Raw genomic sequence first — 19686 nt, forward strand, 5'->3', positions numbered from 1 at the left:
TTACTTTCCCTGTGTTCAGTCTCCTCCTTTCCTTTAAGTAGGTTTTTAAGCAATTTGGTTGCTGAAGCAGAGATAGATGGACATAGAGGAGAAGAGATGTGTAAAGGAAGGAAGAGAGGGAGATGATAGAGGCAGCCGATATTTCTAGCATTCTAATTAAGACCTCTCTGTGGAATAAATCCATATAATTATCAGTAAATGAAATACAAGGTCACTCTACCTGACAGAAAGATGGACAGAAGATGAAATGGGGAAACATGCAGGGGAGAACAACAGGAATGCAGCATTTTTAGCTGTGTGGATGCTACTGGCATTATATTAGAACCCAGCATATGGTTCCTGAACTACACGTTACTCCTCCCATTAAAAACCAGCATATGAGGCTTTCTGCTAAAAACATTACAGTGAGAAGAACTCTAACCAGAATCCTGATTAATCCGTGTATATTCATATCATTATTTAGTGTTGTGGCAAAACTGGTCAACACAACATTTTATCATATCCCCCCCTTACAAAAAAAACAAACAAACAAACAAACAAACAAAAAAAAACACTATCAAGAAAATACTATAGTTTTTGTGGGTGATAAAACCAAAACTCAAAGCAACTCCTCCAAACATGATTGGTAAGTTTTTTTTGTTTTTTTTTTAAGGTTTTGTCCTCCCACAAGATCATTTTCTTTAAATGGTAAAGATGAATGTTTTTATTATCTGATCCAAAATGCCATTAGAAAATGTAGTTTTGATTTATTCATGTTTGTCCCAATTTATCCAAATTTTAGATGTATTAATTTTATTTGATGCCGTTCATTTATATATTTTATGTATTGAAAAGAAGACCTGGAATAAGGCCTTGAACATTATTCCATCACCTCTGTGAGGAGCAGTATTGCTGTAGTTATGTTGACAGTATTTTAAGTGGGCAGATTTTGGTTGTTCTGATCTTTAAAACTTTACTGTGCCTTAGACCAAAGAATAGCCCACATTGTCATCCTGCAGTGTTGTATCGCTCTTTCCTGTCTGGCATTTTTTGAATCTCTAAGGTGGGTCTGGTTTGTGCTGAAACTGTTTGGCATGCAGTGGTCCCAGCACTGGGACAGATCGCTCCCATTAGAGCAGCCAACTAGCATTAGTTACTGTTCTAATTAACATGCAAGCTAATTGGGAAATAATCAACTTTAAAAAAAAATCTATTCTTCATGAGAGTGCAACAGATTACATCCAGGAGGTATTGTACCATCATTCCAAAGTGGAATTATTATTCAACTGCAATGAAACAAAAAACTGCTTATCTGTTGTTGACATTTGTTCATCTAAAAATGAAATCTAAGATCTTCTCTTCTGACATACAACATCAAATCAAATCATCTCCGCTCCTCTAGAAGCATTCTGTCACCTCATCTTCACACTCACTGATCTATTAGTTGTGAATGTGGCTGTATTTACTAAACACGAACCAGGACACAGAGTCTGTTGTGCTTTTGTAGGAGTCAAGTTAGTCTATGAATAATTATTATAATTGCTTATGGCAATTATTCATAAGGCTAGTAATTTAGACAGCATACTGTTGTTATAGAGTAAATAGGCAAAAAAGTTCAGTGTGTTATTATGTATCAATACCTGTCTGGTGAGGCCTCGGTTTTACAATAATAGATGAAAGCTTAAGTTGAGTTTAATCTTTCAGTTTCACTGTTAATAAATACTATTAGTAAACTGACAAACTTATGTTTTCCAAACAATATTTAAAAACATAGAAATCAATAACCCTTTTGAAATATTTTTCTTAATCTCTGTAGCAGTTCTTGCATTGATAAATTAATAATTTGGTATAATAAATTGGCAGAACACTTTGTTTTGCTGATTTTTGTTGTTGTTGTTTTCCTATATTGTCTTCCATGGTGAAAATATTAATTGAATCACTTCAGATGTCAAATTGCACTGTCGGCTCCCACAGTGTGTGTTCATGTATATAAACACACTACGCGTGTGTGTGTGCGTGTGTGTGTAAATCTAAGTGTCCAACCAGTGTAATGCTGCTGTCTCATATCCATTATCGATCCTGTATCATTACCCACTGCTTTGTTCCGTCAAGACAAAACCACCCACTTACTGAAATCTCTCACCTTAGATAATAGACTAAGACAGATATACAGATACTTTTATGCATACATGTCATATATGAGGTTATTTAATATGTTAAGTTAAGGTCCAGGGCATGAACAGAGCAGAGTGGGGGCTGAATCGTGTCTGTAGACAGAACAGAGACTCATTCTGATCAGTGCTGCTGATCTTTCATCACCTTCTGTAATCATTAGATCTACAGGAAGGCAAGGAAATACCAGCAGTAAACAGGATGACCTTGTCTTACCACATGGAGAGGGGGACTGGTGGTGGTGGGGCGGGAGCAGGGAGGTAGTGGGGCAGTAGAATGCATCACATAACTGCAAAAAATGCTAATTACATGATACTTAAGATTTTTTATGTGATACATCTTGATAAATTATGATGGGCTATAAATGAAATGCATGTGTTGAATTTTAACAATATCATAATATTCTCTCCGTCTGTCCATCGATTATTCTGACTATTAATCGAGTAATCAAATAAGAAATTTGATCAAATAAAATACTGGTAAATTCAACCATTTCACCAATATTAATATAAGATGTCGGCCTAATTTGTCATATTTGTGCATCCCTAACAGTTACTTACCTATAGTTTAGAAAATTAACAATAGCTCAAGTTAACCTGCACAAAATCATGCAAAAATTAGAAATTATATCAATCAAATAATAAAGCAAAATGTAGATCGTGAACAACTGCTACTAATAGAATTGGCCTTTAATTGAGCTTTTCTGTCATTCTGGTAAAGAAATACTCTTCATATTATGTTTTGTTCAGTGACAGACTTTAATAACTAGTGGAGTTCAGACTACAGGAATAATAAGTATTAGTAAAGACATTTTTTCTGTTATACAATCCGTTACAGACCAGCTGTGATCAGGTCATTGCACCTCAGAGGATGGGAAGGAAAACTACAGCAAACCGTCTTGTCTGCAGATATGAGACTGTAGCTGGAATCTACACACTTAGCTTATTGTTAATGTTATGCTAATGCAGTGCTGCTCTCTGGCTTAGTGATTAATGCATCTGTGGTATATTTATTGTAGTGTTTTTATCTCAATTAACCTGAGAAGAAGAATGTGTGTTATGGGTTGTGCAGACTGGTTGGATGGTGCTACTACTCAGGTCTCAGTCTTTACACAGCTGTGTGATTGGCAGCTATAGCCCCAGGAAAACCCCAGGAGACACACACACTCACACGTAAACACACACAAACAACAGGAAAAACAAGCACAAACACCTGCACATTCATTAGAGATCAAGCCACACTCTCCCTGCAGAAGATCAACACACATTTTCTCCACATAGGTTTTACACATGAAGAAATAGCAGGAGAACACACAAACATCTGGGCCTGCACCTCAGGAGATGCGAGGTTCTGAGGGTTTCTAGAGATGCTGGATAAATTGGCTCTGACATGTAAACAAAAAACCCTAAAATGTCTTGATTCAGCACATCTAAGAGCAGCACATTTCTTACAGCATTCACATCCAGAACCGCTTGGTGAATCTGTGTGTCTGCGTGTGTATGGGAGTGTGCATCAGGGGAAGCCCTCCTCATTCATCAACTGAGGCAGATTCTTATCGATTTGTGTGTCTATTAGCAGCCCTAAAGATGCAATTGAAAACCCAGGACTCAGCCATTAAGTCTGAGAACAAAATTCACTTGTACATAAATATATGAGGCCCATCTGTTTATATGTTTTTTGAGTCATGGACAAACAGAAAATAATTTCCAATCTCTACAGTATTTACTCCAGCTCTAAACACACACTTTAACACAGACTGATATTTATGCCAAAATTCATCTATAGAAATAAACCATGCAGATGTTTGGAGTGTATTTTTTGAAAACATACCATTTGCTGATTATAAAATCTTAACTTTTTCTATAAATCTTCTTTTAATTTAAGCAATATTAGGTTTTTCATTCCTCTGGGCAAAAAGGGTTTGAGCATCAGAGTGACCAAAAACACGCAGCTAAAGTGGTGAAAAAATGATTGGTTGACCAAAATAATATTTTGAAGTGAGCCAATCCCCAGGTGAGCCTGATGGAGAATCTCTGGCAGAGGTGGGCGGATCAGTTAAAATAATATTGATACTAAGTTGGTATCAGTATTAGATTGATGCTAATATTATAAGATTAGCACTTTAGTTTCCAATTCCCTTTTGAAATTTATTTTATTTTTGTACTGTAGTTTCTAGATTTTGGATGGATCCAGGCTTTCTCTCGAACATTATTATTATTTTTTTTTGCACTGTTTATGTAGAAAACCATTCACACAAATTTGCTGTGTTTTATATTGTTCTTATGTTATTAAAGTATTTAGACACCTTCAAACTTTGTCCAAATTCTGGCCTGTATTTTTAGAAAATAATTCAAAAGAAAAACAATATAAATAACTCAAGGGCAGAAATTTGATGATGTACCATACTTTAATAACAGTAAGTATTGGTATTTGTATTGGCGATATTGGCCCTGTATTTACTTGGTATTCCACGCCTGTGATTTCTGGAGGGAGCTAAAGATTGGAGCGATTGGAGAGAAGCTTTCCAGCCTCAAGCAGTTTATCACTAAAAATAAACCATCAACATATAAGTGGAAACATTCAAAAAGCTTTTTATGACCAACTTTTGCATTGATAATGAAGAAGGGATTCAAACAAGCTGTTTTTATTAACATAAAACAAATTGTAAGCATAGTTTAATTTGTATATAGCGACACATTAGCACATAAAAAAATGTTGATGTAACTGATCCTGACTCACCGACCAGGCAGGCAGCAAACAGCCTGCCAATACAAACCAAGACGGACCTGCAGGACAGTAATGAGGGAAGATGAGGAGACATTAGGCAGAGTCAGAGTCTTTTTTTCCTCTTCTGATAGCTTCCAGTTAGCTTTGTTTGTGCAACAGCAATGCATATGCAAACAAAGCATGCTCTCATTTGAACACATCTTAACAGTGATCCAGACAGCGGTGTTGATTGTGTATGGCCTGCTTGTTTATTAGCCCTTTGATTGAGCATCTCTGCCTGCCACAGATTGGATGACCTTTCCAGATCCTTCTGTCGGGTCTGCTAAGTAGATCGGATGGTAAACGCAACTCCACGCGCCAATACTTTATTCAGATTGTTACTGAATGAGGAGAAAGCAGTGTATGGGTGTGTGCGCATGTGTTTGCCTCGCTATTTGTACACACTCAGCCTTCCTTCATTGGTTCAATTGAAGCCTCATCTCCATATAGTTTGTATGCAATTACATCTGAGCCGCGTGCTGAGTGCCTCTATATGATTGTGTTTAGAAACGACTCACTGTGATGTGTGTGTTCATGTGTCTGCAGCAATTCGTGGTCAATTTGTGAGCTAGTGTGACTTTATACGAACATTTGTGCTAGCCTGATGGAAGTTTGTGTGTGTGTGAGCGGCTGCTTGTGTTAGAACAAAGCTGTTTATGATAAATGCAGGTGCAAAAGTAATTTGTGATGACAAGATTTCTATTTGTGGATTCAGAGTACATTACACATCTATAATAAACATGTAGCATATGGATGGTGTGTGGCTGAATGTGTGAGATACAATGTTTTGTCACTCAAGAGACGAGACAGCAGGATGAGACTGGAGTGTTTCTCTAGTGGGCTGCTGGCCGTTTGCAGGGCTTTAAAGGACACAGCACACAAATAACCACGCGCACACACACACGCCAGATTATCACAGCAAACAGCTAATCACACCTGGCAGGAGGGTGTGTTCATCCACCGCTCTGTGTTCCTCCAAAGGAGACGTGGCTTGTTTGAATTGTTACTTTGATTCTGAGCCTCTGGTCATGTTGTAATCGCCTCCACTCGACAAATGTTGTATTTGTTGAAAACTTCCTCAAAAGTGTTTGACCAGGTTATCGTTCAGGGTATTAGAAAAGTTCTTGACTGAATCTACACAGTCCTGCATGGACTCTCCAGCTAGCGGCCATGAACCCTGAGGACACTATGCTTTGCCAGCAGATTTTAGATTGTTTTCTCATTCAGTCACTTTTCTTCTCTGATGTTCTGGTTACTGATAAGTCATGGATATGAAAAAGTAGCTTTAAAACTGCACTTGAATTCCCAGCCTCCAGTGATGCAGTGATATAAACAGATTAGTAAGCAAGTATTTGTTCGTCTTCACTTGTCAATTGATGTTGGAACTAATTCATTATTTTATTATTTGTCTATTGTGTTTCTGTCTTAACTATTCTTATCAATTATATTATTGTTCTTTCTGTGTATCTTGCTGGTGCAACTTGTTTATTAAGTGCTACTTAAATAATGTTGACATTGAAATCTCTGCCACATTTTTTACATGTATTTATTCTTTACAATCAGAAGAAACATTTTGGTGAAGTTAAAAGATGACTTTCTGTCAGACTTATGAATCATTTTGATCTTAAATATAAGATTGTGTCCACTTTGATTATTCCAGTCATAATGATGCCAGGTTAATGAAGATAATTTGTGGATATATATTTTGTGGGTTTTGATAAAGTTTTGTCCTGTGTTCTTCAGGTGGAGCGGATCTCAACTCAGTGCAATATCCAGCAAGTTGCCCTTGAGATGATGTCAGTTAGGCTGAGGGGACTCCACTACCCATCATCCTCCAGGAGGTACAACAGGAGCAGCAGGCAAGCACAGAAGACCCTTTCCATCAAAATCATTTATTTTCTCTGTATATATGCAAAAGAAAGAATACAGCTTTTTCTTCTTTGAGATATGCATATAAACAGTGTTTTTTTTTTTTTACAAAGAACAAAAGAACATATGCAGATATGTATTGTATCAATCCACTAACTGATCATCAGAGAGACAGGGTGTGACAGATGCTTTTGAAGATACAAGTCTAAGCAGTTTATGTCCAACATGTGTGGAGTCTGCAGATAATTCAGTAGACTGCACCATAGACATGTATGTGCCCTGATTGTCCATTACAGCTTTGAAGATTACTATGAATGGGACAGACTGAATAATAAACCTTTCCTTTTGAGTTGCCACAGGAAGTTCAGTGTCTACTGGGCCTTCTTCTGAACAACCAAATAAAGTGTGTTCATCTAAAAAGGTTGCTTCTCCTTCAGCAGACTCATTTAGACTGGCAATTGGAGAGCTTGACTGTCCATAGCGAGGGTTTAATATCAACTTAAGGCCTATTTACGGGCCATCAGTGAGCAGTACCCTGACTGACACTCTTGTCATAGTCATTTTACAGTATCCAGAATGTCAAATTGTATTTTCATGTTTCCTCTGTTTTTTTAATGGGCATTATATGAATACTGTTGTGGAAAAAAATATTACCAAGCACTGTTCAGGTGAAATCACTCAATTATAATTATATTATATTATATTATATTATATTATATTATATTATGTTATATACAATGCAGAGAGCTCGTAGGACAATCAATAATGAAGCAGATCTGGATGAAAACCTCCTTGGGTGGAGACAACACATGAGTTTTATACTAAGATAAAGGATCCAAAATAAAAGGGTGAGACAGTCTGGTTCTCATGCAACTGTGGAACACAATTCCCAACCTTGTACATGTAACCCGAACTAGCAGGTGTGAACCTATTGTGATTTTCCACTTCATTTTCCCCCTTTTGATTATAAGTAAATATGTTAATATTTAATATTAATCAACATTTCCCTCCTCCATTAAAAGACATAACATCAAACACTACCCTAGAAGAAGTAAAAAACATATATGCAAGATATGAAAAACCTACCGGCATGCACCTATTCCACTCTAACAATATCACTGTATTGGGTAGGAAATGTTATCCTGCAACCCCTCTTTGCCAAAGAGGCGGCCCTCTATATATTTGTCCAGGAAAATGGTGGAGGTATCACATGAACGATTGAAGACATAATAAAAAGAAAAAAAATCAAGAAACAAGAAAATAAACTTTAACACCAAAGCTAAATATGAGTTAGCTTTGGTGTTACATTAAACTAATTTCTTCCTTAGTTTAAGAAATTAAGAAAACCCAAGAAATAATAAAACATGTAATAAAAAATCTATGTCAATTAGATAATAGAAAACACCCCCCTGAAGTAGTTAGAAAGACGGTTTGGACGGAATCACATATATATTTCTCAGCAAATCTAAACCAACATCACAACAATTCTTAAAGAAGCAATTTATGCCAACTAAAAATTTAAAAAGTAACATATTTCCAGATCAAATAAAATGTGAAATCAAAATATAAAATGCATAGTTAAAACATGCAGAAAGGATAGGCATTTGTTTTTGTGAAACATAGACATTCTTGTAATCTGCTAAGCACGATAGAGAAGCTAAGCTAGGATACTAGCCCGAAAACATCATTGATTAACATTATTTTATGGACAACAAAACAAACAAAAAAAAAAACAAACAATCATTACACATTAACCTCCTCATTGCTGGAGGATGAGGAGGTTAAAAATAACCAACACAAGTGTCTGTAATTGGAACAAGATGAAGGTTTGATCGCTGTCATGAGCGCCTTTTCTTTTGTCTTTCTGGAACTCTTTTAGTATTCATTTGTAATCTTCACTCCCCACTTTGACCACTCGCCAGTGGACCAGCAATTCTTCTTTGGTTGGGGAGCCTCTTGATATATGAGAGCAACTAATGTTTGTTGTCGTGTTTGTCTCTTCTATAGTTGTGTTACGCCCCCAAGGTCTAGGGATCCAGGGGTAGTAACATAAAATGTGTCCGGAGCGACAGTGGGAAGTAAAAATGATTTATTACAAAATAAAGTTTCACCAAAACAATACAATTTAACCCAATTAATGCAAAACAAAAGGAATTAACAAACTCAAGAATGTCAGTTGCAAATTAAAGTTACAAAAGTCCAAACAAGTCAGTTCAAAGTAAACTCAAAAATAAACCACAAAAGGAAAACAACGCAAAGAAAAACACACATACAAAGGGGAGGCTGCGGGGAGCCCACAGCCTCCCAAACACAGGCTTCTAACTCATACTTAACTGGAGCAACGTCAAAGTAGCTAAACTGGACAAACAGGAACAAGCAAAGACCAAGCTAGCTTAAAACCTGCCTAAAACAGTTGCAACTACCAAAACAAGAGGAGGCAGCTTCACAAAACCTCTTCAAAATAGCTGCCCCCACTAGAGGAATGGATTCAGGAGCCTTTTATAGGGTGCAGGTGGGCCTCATCAACGTCTGATTGGCTTGACAATCCTCTGCTGGTCCAATGGTGTAGCTGCTTTCCTACAGCCTCCAGGCAGCCAATCAGGAAGGTGTGCTCTCACAGCTGAACCTGCATAACAAAAAGGGAGCCTGGACAGCCTCAAGAGGCCAGGGGCTGTAACACTTTTTTACTTCTCTTTTCCTGAATGTCGGCCTTTAGGGTGTCAGAGGTTATTAACACTTAACACCAAGTTTAATGAAAGTATTCTTTTAGTGATCCAGGAAATCAAACGTGGCTGTCTGCGGTGTCAGAGCACTTAACACCAGCAGCAGTAAGGTATTATATCCTCATTCAGAAAGTTGTGCGTCGTCCTCTTTGATCTGTTGTTCTGTTGACTGCTGGATAAATTCCTCCCCGCCGGGATGGGTGTCTTCTTGAGGTTCTGGTACCCTTTTGCAGTGGCTGGCGTGAATCCATGTTGCCCTCTCTGTGACCTTAACAGCCGTATGTGTGACGAGCAACACTTGAAATGGTCCCCGCCAGCGTTTGGAGTTTCGATGCGTCCTCCGGAAGTCTTTCACCACGACCCAATCACCTGGTTTCATGGCATGTAGCGGAGTCTCGGCAGGATGTAGCAAAGTGTCTTTCACCGTCTGAAAAACTTGAGAAAGCACATTCAACAGGTTTTGACAGTAAGACAACATTGCATCGTCACAGATAGAAGTGGAAGGAAGGACCTTTCGCTGAGGCCCTAAACCCAAGTTAGGAAGCTGGCCAAACAGGATTTCAAATGGACTGAGGTTAATCCTGGCTCTTCTCCGCATCCTTATATAAGTCAAGACGATTGGTAGGGCTTTAACCCATGACAGACCCGTTTCCTCACAGCATTTAGCTAGTTTGGTCTTTAAAATGCCATTGACAAGTTCCATAGCACCAGCACTTTACGGGTGATATGCACAATGAGTTTTCAGAGTCCTACCCAAAAACCTTCCCACTTCAGTTAATGCTGCATTAACAAAGTGTGTGCCATTGTCACTGCTAATTCTGTCTGGAATACCGCATCGTGGAATAATTTCAGTCAGCAAAGCTTTAGTGACTGCCTCAATGTCCTGGCTGGTCCAAGATCGAAAGACAAGATCTGATCCATCGGCACCGATGACTTCAACCATTAAATTCTGGAGTCACTCTCGGCTTCGAAGATTGTCCTTTGTTCCTGCCTCTAGATCTGAGATCATGTCGAGCAGGTAGTAGATCATCCTGTCTTCTGCCCTTTTTCCCACGTCCTCTGTTGAAAACTTGTATTGGACGTGCCATCTTTTCATCCTCTTCATCACTATGAACAGTATTGTTTGGAAAAAATGATTTTACAAATATTTACTTTTGTCTATAATGAAAGAAGACAAATGATAGCAACATTATAAACATAGAGTTGAATGCAATAACACGTGCGCGCGCGCACACACACAGACACACACACACACACACACACACACACACACACACACACACACACACACACACACACACACACACGTTTGTGTTGCTATCTTTGTGGGGACTTTCCATTGACTTCCATTCATTTCTACAGCCTAAACCTTACCTTTACCCTTTTCCTAACCCTATCCATCACATACCTAAACCTATCCCTAACCAAAATTCAATTCATACCTTAGTCCTAACTCTGACCCCTGACCCAAAAACAGGGTTTCCCCTCGTGGGGACCAGGCTCTGGTCCCCACGAGGAGCGATTGGTCCCCACAACGTAGTATATGTAAGGAAAATCGTCCCCACAAGGTATTACAAACACACACACACACACACACACATGCACACACACACACACACACACACACACACACACACACACACACACACACACTCCATCCATGTAATGTGGTGTGTCCAGGCTGAGCTCATCTTCGGTCACGCTGCCTGTTGGCCTTTTATCCCCCGGCACTGAGGAGCTTCCCTGGTGGTTATCATTCACTGGCAGGGCGACATGTACATGCACACATTAATATAAAAGGGAAATACGCGCCAAGTTCTGCGTATGCAAATAACAAATGAAGCTTAATTTGCCGCCTGTGAGTGTGAAGCATTATGTTTAGCATATGTTATTTGCGTTGTCACAGGGACTCAGATGGTGTTGTGTGTGTTAGAATAAAACATCCCATTTTCAAACAAAATGATTGTTTTATGTTCTGACATAAAAAGCTAACACAGAAAAACAAATACAAATATGAAGTTTCTTTTTTAGGTCAGATGACAAAGCAATAGGTTAGTTACTCTTAAGAAGAGAAAATGGTTGTTTTATAAAAATGGACAACTCAGCTTTCAGCATTAAGTGTGTTTTTGATGAAGAGATGTGTGCACAATTTGTGAAAAATGAATTTATTTGCATGATGGGATGAATGAATAAATAATGAATGTATGATGTTCACTGAAAGTTTATGAATATCCTTGTGGACTGAATGTAATACCCATGAAGAGTATCCTACAAACCCTCATAAATCTGACTGAATCTTTCAGTGAAGGGCCATAGCTGCCAATATGACTCATTCAACCTTTCTGTCTGACTTTATGCTTACCTCCTGGACTTTCCCTTTCAGGACATGTTCCACTACTTTCTTACTCGCCTCATTCTGCCCGTTTCCTTTCTATCTTTATGTTTGTCCATTTCTTTTTTCTCCTCTTCCTGTATCCTTTTATTCCCTTTTACATTCCCTTATTTCTGTATCCATTCTTTCCTGTTATTTATTCTCTTGATTTTCATTCATTTTCCCCCTTTACATTTCTATATTCAGTCAAACTCTTTCCCCTTTTCTTTCTCCTCTCCAAATTCTTCTCTATTGTTTGTCACTTTTTGTGTTTGTTGCTTCCATCCTGTATTATCTTTTGCTCAAGGTTCTCATCTTGTCTCTTTTTTCTTTACACACACACACACACACACACACACACACACACACACATATATATATATATATATATATATATATATATCAGTGATTCTTGAGAATAGGGACAAAATGGGTTTTAATTTTCCCATATTTTTTTTTTATTATTTCTCAACCTTATGTATGCAAATATGACAAATAATGTTTAGAAAATATGAAGATGCTAAGGTACAGGCTCCCAGTTGCGAATTTTTTTTTAAAAAATTACATTTTTAATCGACCTGACCCAGAACTTTGTCATCACCATCTGACAAAAATAAATCTAAAATGATTTTTAAAATACCCCATTAGTGATATTTTTACTTAATTTACAGACAAATGCTTCTCAAGAAATAAAATAAATATTTAAAACAAAAAACAAGAAAAAGTCCATCTGATGGAGTTGACAGTGCATGACGGAGTTGACAGTGCATGACGGAGTTGACACAGAACTGAAGGTGGTGACAAACTAGTGAATAAAATGAAAAACTTGGTACATGTGAAGTAATGCAATTCATGTAAAATACATTAAAATGAATTAGTTGCACAATTAAGTGAGATTTGACAACAATTTCACTGAAAGAGTCAGAAAAACTCTGACGGAGTTGACATCTGACGGAGTTGACGAAATGCCAAACTACCTCAATTTATATGATGTTATTCTGAAGGAGGCCATATTGTAGCTCATCAGGTCCATGAAATCTTTACAGTTTACCAAAATTAAGCTTTTATTTCGCAAAATTTCATCAAAGTTTTGTAAATTGTCAGTTATGGTGTTGACACATCATGGTTGTGACAAACAACTTAGGAATAAAACAGAAGAAAAAACTAAAGAATAACTGAAGCTAACCGGAGCTAACTAGCCCTCCTAGCAAAGGAAATGAAAAGACAACGTCATGGGGTCCTCAGAAGTTCTGGTGCCCCCCAATAATGCCTGATTTTTTTACATTCTTTTCATTTCTGACGGTGTTGACAAAAACTAAGGACAAATTTCAACGGAGTTGGAAAATATCTAAAAATTATTTTTATTTCAATTTATCGATACTTTTATAGTTATTTATATGACTACTTATACTTAATTGTCATAATATATAATTTTAGTATTTCTTTAATTGTTTTAAACTATAAGAATGTATTGAGTTCTGCTCCTGGACAAGGGCTTTTACAGGCATCATCCACCGACTACAATGTTTAAAATAAAAAAATATTCAGCAAAAAAAAAAGAAAAATATACATTGTTGTGCTCACATGACCCAGGTTAGTTTAGTTAGATATTTGAAAAAAAATGTATTTTGTGTATATTTTATTCAAATTTCATGCTTTATCCATAGGGCCTGTTTTGTCCCTATTCTCAAGAATCACATTCCCTTCTCACCCTCCGCCGGTGGTCTCTCTCTCTTTCATCCTCTGAGCTTGGGTCCTCTACCAGAGGCCTGGTAGCTTCAGGTTCTCCTCCAGTATCTTGGCTGTGCCTAGAACTGCACATTTCTGGACTGAGATGTCTGATGTTGTTCCTGGGATCTGTTTTAGCCACTGCTCCAGTTTCGGGGTGACTGCCCTGAGGGCCTCGATGACCACAGGCACCACTGTGGTCTTCACCTTCCAGGCCTTCTCCAGTTCCTCTCTGAGGCCCTGGTATTTCTCTAGTTTCTCGTGCTCCTTTTTCCTGATGTTGTAGTCACTTGGTATTGCTACATCCACCACAACGGCTTTCCTCTGTTCTTTATCCATCACCACAATGTCCGGTTGGTTGACCATTACCATCTTGTCTGTCTGGATCTGGAAGTCCCACAGGATCTTAGCTCGGTCATTCTCCACCACCTTTGGGGGTGTTCCCCACTTTGACCTCGGGGCTTCCAGTTTTAAACGGAGCTCATTTGTATAGTATAACTATTAAACACCTGGATGTAGAACACCATCTGTTTGAACGCCTATATTCCATTAGTTTTAGCAAAATTCATTGTAGGAAAGGGCAGTGTCAGGGTTTCATGTTTGCATGTAATGATTTGCAATGCATGATGCTCTTTACTGGAATACAGGATGAGTTACATCCTCTATAACATGTAGGCCTTTTGTATGAAAAGCAGCAAAGACAGCTGGTGTATATCCCAGTTTGTTTTCCTGCGTTATTGTTGTTACCAGAAATATTTCACTCCAATCTGTGTGACACATAAAGTCCTAAGCCCCGTTCGGATCATGCTTTCGATCTTTGTTCTACATTCTTTATCCCTTGTGAAAAGCTGAAGCCTCCAGAAATGGAATGGGAAGTTAAGTTTGAATTGACCAGCCAATCCCTGATCAACCCCAAACCTTTGACCTGTAGGGGGCAATGCAGGACTGAAGAGTGAGTGATGCAGACGAAGATTATATGTTGAGAATGATGAGCAGCCTCATTGTTTTTATTTAAAGCACTGACTACATTTAAACACCGTGTGTGAGGACTGCAACTGAGGGCTAAGCACTCTGTGGTAATTCACTTTATATACAGGGAAAGCTCCCACACCCATCTTCTGCATATTACTTACCAGTAAGACACACCCTTTGGTTTCATGATATGAGCTGGAAGATCAGAAATCACGCGTGGCCTGGGATTGCTATGCAGAAGCTAACATATATGGTCTTTCAGCTAATCAGTACCAAGTAAAATGAGTGGTGTGTCTGGACTGGCTGTATTACAAAGACCAGCCTATAGTGTGTCTAGTTGTATTTGCACTTCTTATGCTGCATTTTCTTACAAATGCTTTCTATAACAGAATCCACAAACAGGCAACATTTTTGCGAATATTTTTTAATTCCATGTTCCACAGAAAAAAAATATAAGTGGATCTGTGAAAACACAACTGCAAACAGGAGGGTGTCCACTATTTGGATGAATGGGATACATTTCCTAAAGAAGTGCAACTTTTGTTTAAACAGAAAACCTCCCAGGTTTTCCTCTACATTTTCTGATTATCTTAAGTAGCACTTTTGTTTTAAAATAAAATATTTTCCTTTATTCTGTAACTCTGCTGTTCCTAAAGGACACACTTTAAAACATGTTTTGTAATATACAATAAAGAAAATTACTTAAAATGCATTTTCAACATTTTAAAAACGCTGTGTGTCTGTTGTACATAAGTCTTAAGATATTTATGCATTTCCAAGCCATATAGAAGATTTTATTGTAACTAGGGCTGATTGAGATTGTCATGGCAGACATGAATAATAGATTCCTAGAATTCAAATTTCCTCAGGTGACTGAGTGTCAGAATAGCTCTCCATAGCACTCCTACACACTCCACCAGCACGGTATGACAGAAAAAGAAGCTGACACTTCAAACACTTTGTAACCATCCCAGCACCGAACGCAGTGCCACAGTGGCACCACGTCGCTCCTTCCTTTCAGATTTGTCTGTTTTTTCGTCTTCAACCCCATGAGATATCCTGTTTTACAAAGCATTTAGTTAACATTAGTGTGTGAACAAGACAAAAACGATGGAGAGGAAAGGAGGGGGAGTGGAAAACTGACAAATGACAAGAGAAAACAATCTGTGCAAGTGTTGTATCTGCTTTATCTGCCTGAGTCAGTAAAGGGCCGCTCTGCTCGCTGCATAATGAGAAACGCCGCCTCAAGGGAAGGAAGCAGTGCTTGCTTGCTGTGCTTCATCTTTTCTGTGTAGCTCTTATTTTATTAGGATGTAGAGAACATGAAATGTGAATAGCTGCACGAAGGTGTTGGAGGAGCAGGCAGGGAGGAGGTGGGAGGAGCAGGAGTTGGAGGGGAGGGAGGAATGCAGTTCACTGTACCTGAGAGGAAAGGAAGAGTTTGGAGATGGAATGGAAAAGGAAGTTCAAACTTTCAAAGAGCCGCTCCTCAAAATGTCAGTTTTACAGCTAACTTAAGCAACCACGATTTCTCTGATATGTATTCTAAAATAAGAAAAAAAAATGTTATTGTTTTAAGGAAAATCTGGAGAATCTTTTTTTTTTTTTGTCAAAGAACCATAAATATTTTAGAAAGAAAGAACTTTGAGGACCTTTGGGGGATTTGGGTCATGGGTCATATCTAACTTTGGTCCATTTGAATGGAAAAGCTGCGTAATGAAACGTGAAAAAAACTTGCTTGCAGACACAGCAAATTACACTGATGCGTTTCCTACCATAAATTTGACTGCAACAGCAGGTTCTTTGGGGTCGGAGAAGGAAGAAGAATTATCTCTTCCGGTGATTTTGTCATCTGAGGACAACTAGGAAAGACTGGACCAGGAACAGATTGAGAAGGGGTCAGAAGGGGTCAGATGGGCTGCTGTAAGCCCAGCAAGAAGCAGCCGAAATGTTCATGAAGGACTAAAAATGAAAGGAGGGTGGAGGAATGTGTGTGCGTGCGTGTTGGTGCATGCGTGTGCAAGAAAGAATTGCCTTCATGGTCTTTTTCAAAATTACACTGCAAAATCACCAAATCTACAAGTAACTTTTCAGCAAGATAAAAGGAATTTGTTAATATTGATGAAAAAGTATTAGTTCCATTGGCAGATTATTTCACATATAACATATTTTCCCCTGTTCTAACTGAATTGATTCACCAATGGAAATCACTGAAGAGTTACTTGTAAGTTAGTTTGATCTTATTTCAAGTGTATTATAATATTTGCTTCTCAAAAACACTTGATAAGATTTGGTGTTTTTGCACCTTTGTCCAAATTGCACCTGCAAACTGGAACTTTATAGCAATCTACATAAGCTTGTTAGAAAGTTCCAGTCTACAGGTGTAACAGCATCCACTTATTATCATGTAATATTAGTGAGACGTTGCTTTGCCAAAATGGATAATATATCTTTGATAATTAGAGAAAAACAACTTATAGCTGTTTTTCATGCTATAAGTTGCCCCTTTGATGAGGAACTCTTTATTTTGCATGGATATATATCCTTATTTTGGGATAATTGTTTTTTGTATTAAGAGTAAATCCCATAAAACATTGAAGACATTTCCAGCAGTATTTCTGACATCCGCTTTTATTTCAAAATAAGGATTGTGACGTCTCCATTTCGCCCAAGATGAAAATTTCAAAGAGTGAATCGGTTCTTTAACATGGCTACTCTCTTCAATGTAGGATCTGTGCTTCATTTGAATAATAAAAAAACCCCACATGCACATATATCCTTTGATATGGTGTGTACCTTTGTTTATAATATAAATGATCATGTTAAGTGCCATGATCAAAATTGCCAAGATCAGTTTTATAAGCTGCTACTTTGTCCACACTCTTTGAACACTGCGATGCAGCTAATACCAAAAGGTTTCAAAAGGCTGGCCTGCTGCATGATGAACAGGAGAGCACAAGCTCTGGAGCAGAATAAAAATGACATTAAGAGTGACAATAGTGTGTGTGAGGCTGAAGGCTTTTAGTGGTGGTAGTGGACAGGTGGAAGATGTCATCAGTTACTTTTTCTAGTAGTCTCCTGTTTTTTTCTTTTCTTACAATTGCCGTGTTGTAAGCACTGTTCAGAAAAAAACATTTACGGTACATATTTGTGTTACCGAAAAGTATTACAATGAAAGTTAAAGAAACTTTCTGTGTAAATATCTCACGTTACAACATGGACACATGCGGCTTACAGACAATAACAGCTTAAATATGCAAACTTCCAAAGCTTGAAGTTAATCTGTTGCTGAAACTGTTTGCAGTGGAATTGTTTCTTAAAGGAGCAGTATTAAGTAAAATGTAATTCTAATGTTATTCTCTCATCAAAATCATATTTTGGAATGTTGCTTTACTTCTTCCATGTATATTTGAGGAATACTTCAGTCTCCCATGGCAAACATTCTGGGTACAGGAACTCTGACCACGCGCTGCCTATTTCCACAAAACTCCACCTCAGAGCTACTGTTTCTTTAAATATGATGCTATAAATATATCAGCTTGTTCAGCCTATTAGAAATGTTTGTCAATTTACCTAATGTTCTTATTCTCTAATAGGATGGTGGGACTGTGGAAAATCTTTTTCCAGGAAGGACCTTTGCATTTTTCCACCTGAAAAAATAATCTGAAATTGTTGAAAGCCCCTTCATAAAGTTTCTATTACCATACCTACTAATTGTACATGATCATTTAAATAACTGCAATACTGACAGGACACAGTTGATTATGTTTTTAAAAGTTGGAAGAGATAAATCACACAGAAAATTTAGTATTGCTAAGAGTAGAGCAAAATGAAGATTTTTTATTTTTATTTTTCAGCAGTGTGATAAAGTATCACTTTGATTTAAGCGTTTTGCATTCACAACTAATTTAATTTTAGTTTTAATTGTAATCAGTGTGTAATATAACATTGTCCTTTGAGAAAATCCAGATTTTTAGAGTTCTTTTAGAGGGATCAGTAGATTTAGTTGTTTAATTCTCAGTTGACATCAGCTTTGTTGCCTTAGGATGTGTGTTTTATGTGTGTACATCAGTTGTGATGAGGCTGTTTGTGACTTGATTGCTGAAGAAAGTACACCTTAGTGTGTAATTGTCTTAGATTGTGTGCATGCTTGCATGTGTGTGAGTGTGCATGTCGTCATGAAAATGCTTTAGGCCCGACAGATTGCCAAAGTGTTGGTTGTGGTGACGAGAGAACTCCAAACTATTTCGCTGCTAATGTTGAGAAACGTGTTGGTGATCCCCACTGAGACTGAAAAACAGAGAATATATAAATAATAAACACACACCTTAACAAAATGGCTGACAGTAATCTGTGTGTTTGAGCAATCGGCCCCTGTTCCAGGAGCATAAATATTATATGTGATCCTGCGTCGAAGAGGATAGTGAAGGTGATGGAGGAGGAGGAAATGGAAACAGAAGCAGCTGCAGATGTGGGCAGGGAGGAGAAAAATGCTGGGAAGAAGATTACAGAGGTAAAATAGTGGAGAGAAAAGCAGAAGAGGAAACATGAGATGGTCTAGTGAAAGAAAATGTGGACATGATACAAAAGGAGAAGGATGTTGGAGATGAAACAAGGATGAACTTGAAGAGAAAAACAACAGAGCTGCTCTTACTAAACGAAAGCTAAGAGAGAATAAGAGACGAAAAATACTGAAATAAAAAATGGGATGAAAGCAGTAAAAAATGAGAAGAGGCAAAATTAATGATGTATAAAGTAAATAATAATGGGGACAAAAAGAAAATAAACTGCAACATTTAAACTTATTTTTTTATCAGTTTCTAAATCAGACCTTCAATATGACAGACAGAAAACAGATTGGAGTTACATTATGACATCTAATCAAAACAAACATTTATCAGTGGTAATTAATTTGAATACCATGGCAGAAGCAAGTCATTTGGTTAAATCTTATGTTACTTTACACTCACATACACACACGCACACACACAAGAATATTATGGAAAAGTTCATTAATTTGATTTGGTCAATTCACTGAGTGAAATGCATTATATAGATTAATTGCATACTGACAGGTATGTTCAAACCTTTGGTAAAATTGATCCA

The sequence above is a fragment of the Poecilia mexicana genome, unplaced genomic scaffold, assembly GCF_051168715.1.
Source record: "Poecilia mexicana isolate PSO_F unplaced genomic scaffold, ASM5116871v1 scaffold_22, whole genome shotgun sequence".
Lineage (NCBI taxonomy): Eukaryota > Metazoa > Chordata > Actinopteri > Cyprinodontiformes > Poeciliidae > Poecilia > Poecilia mexicana.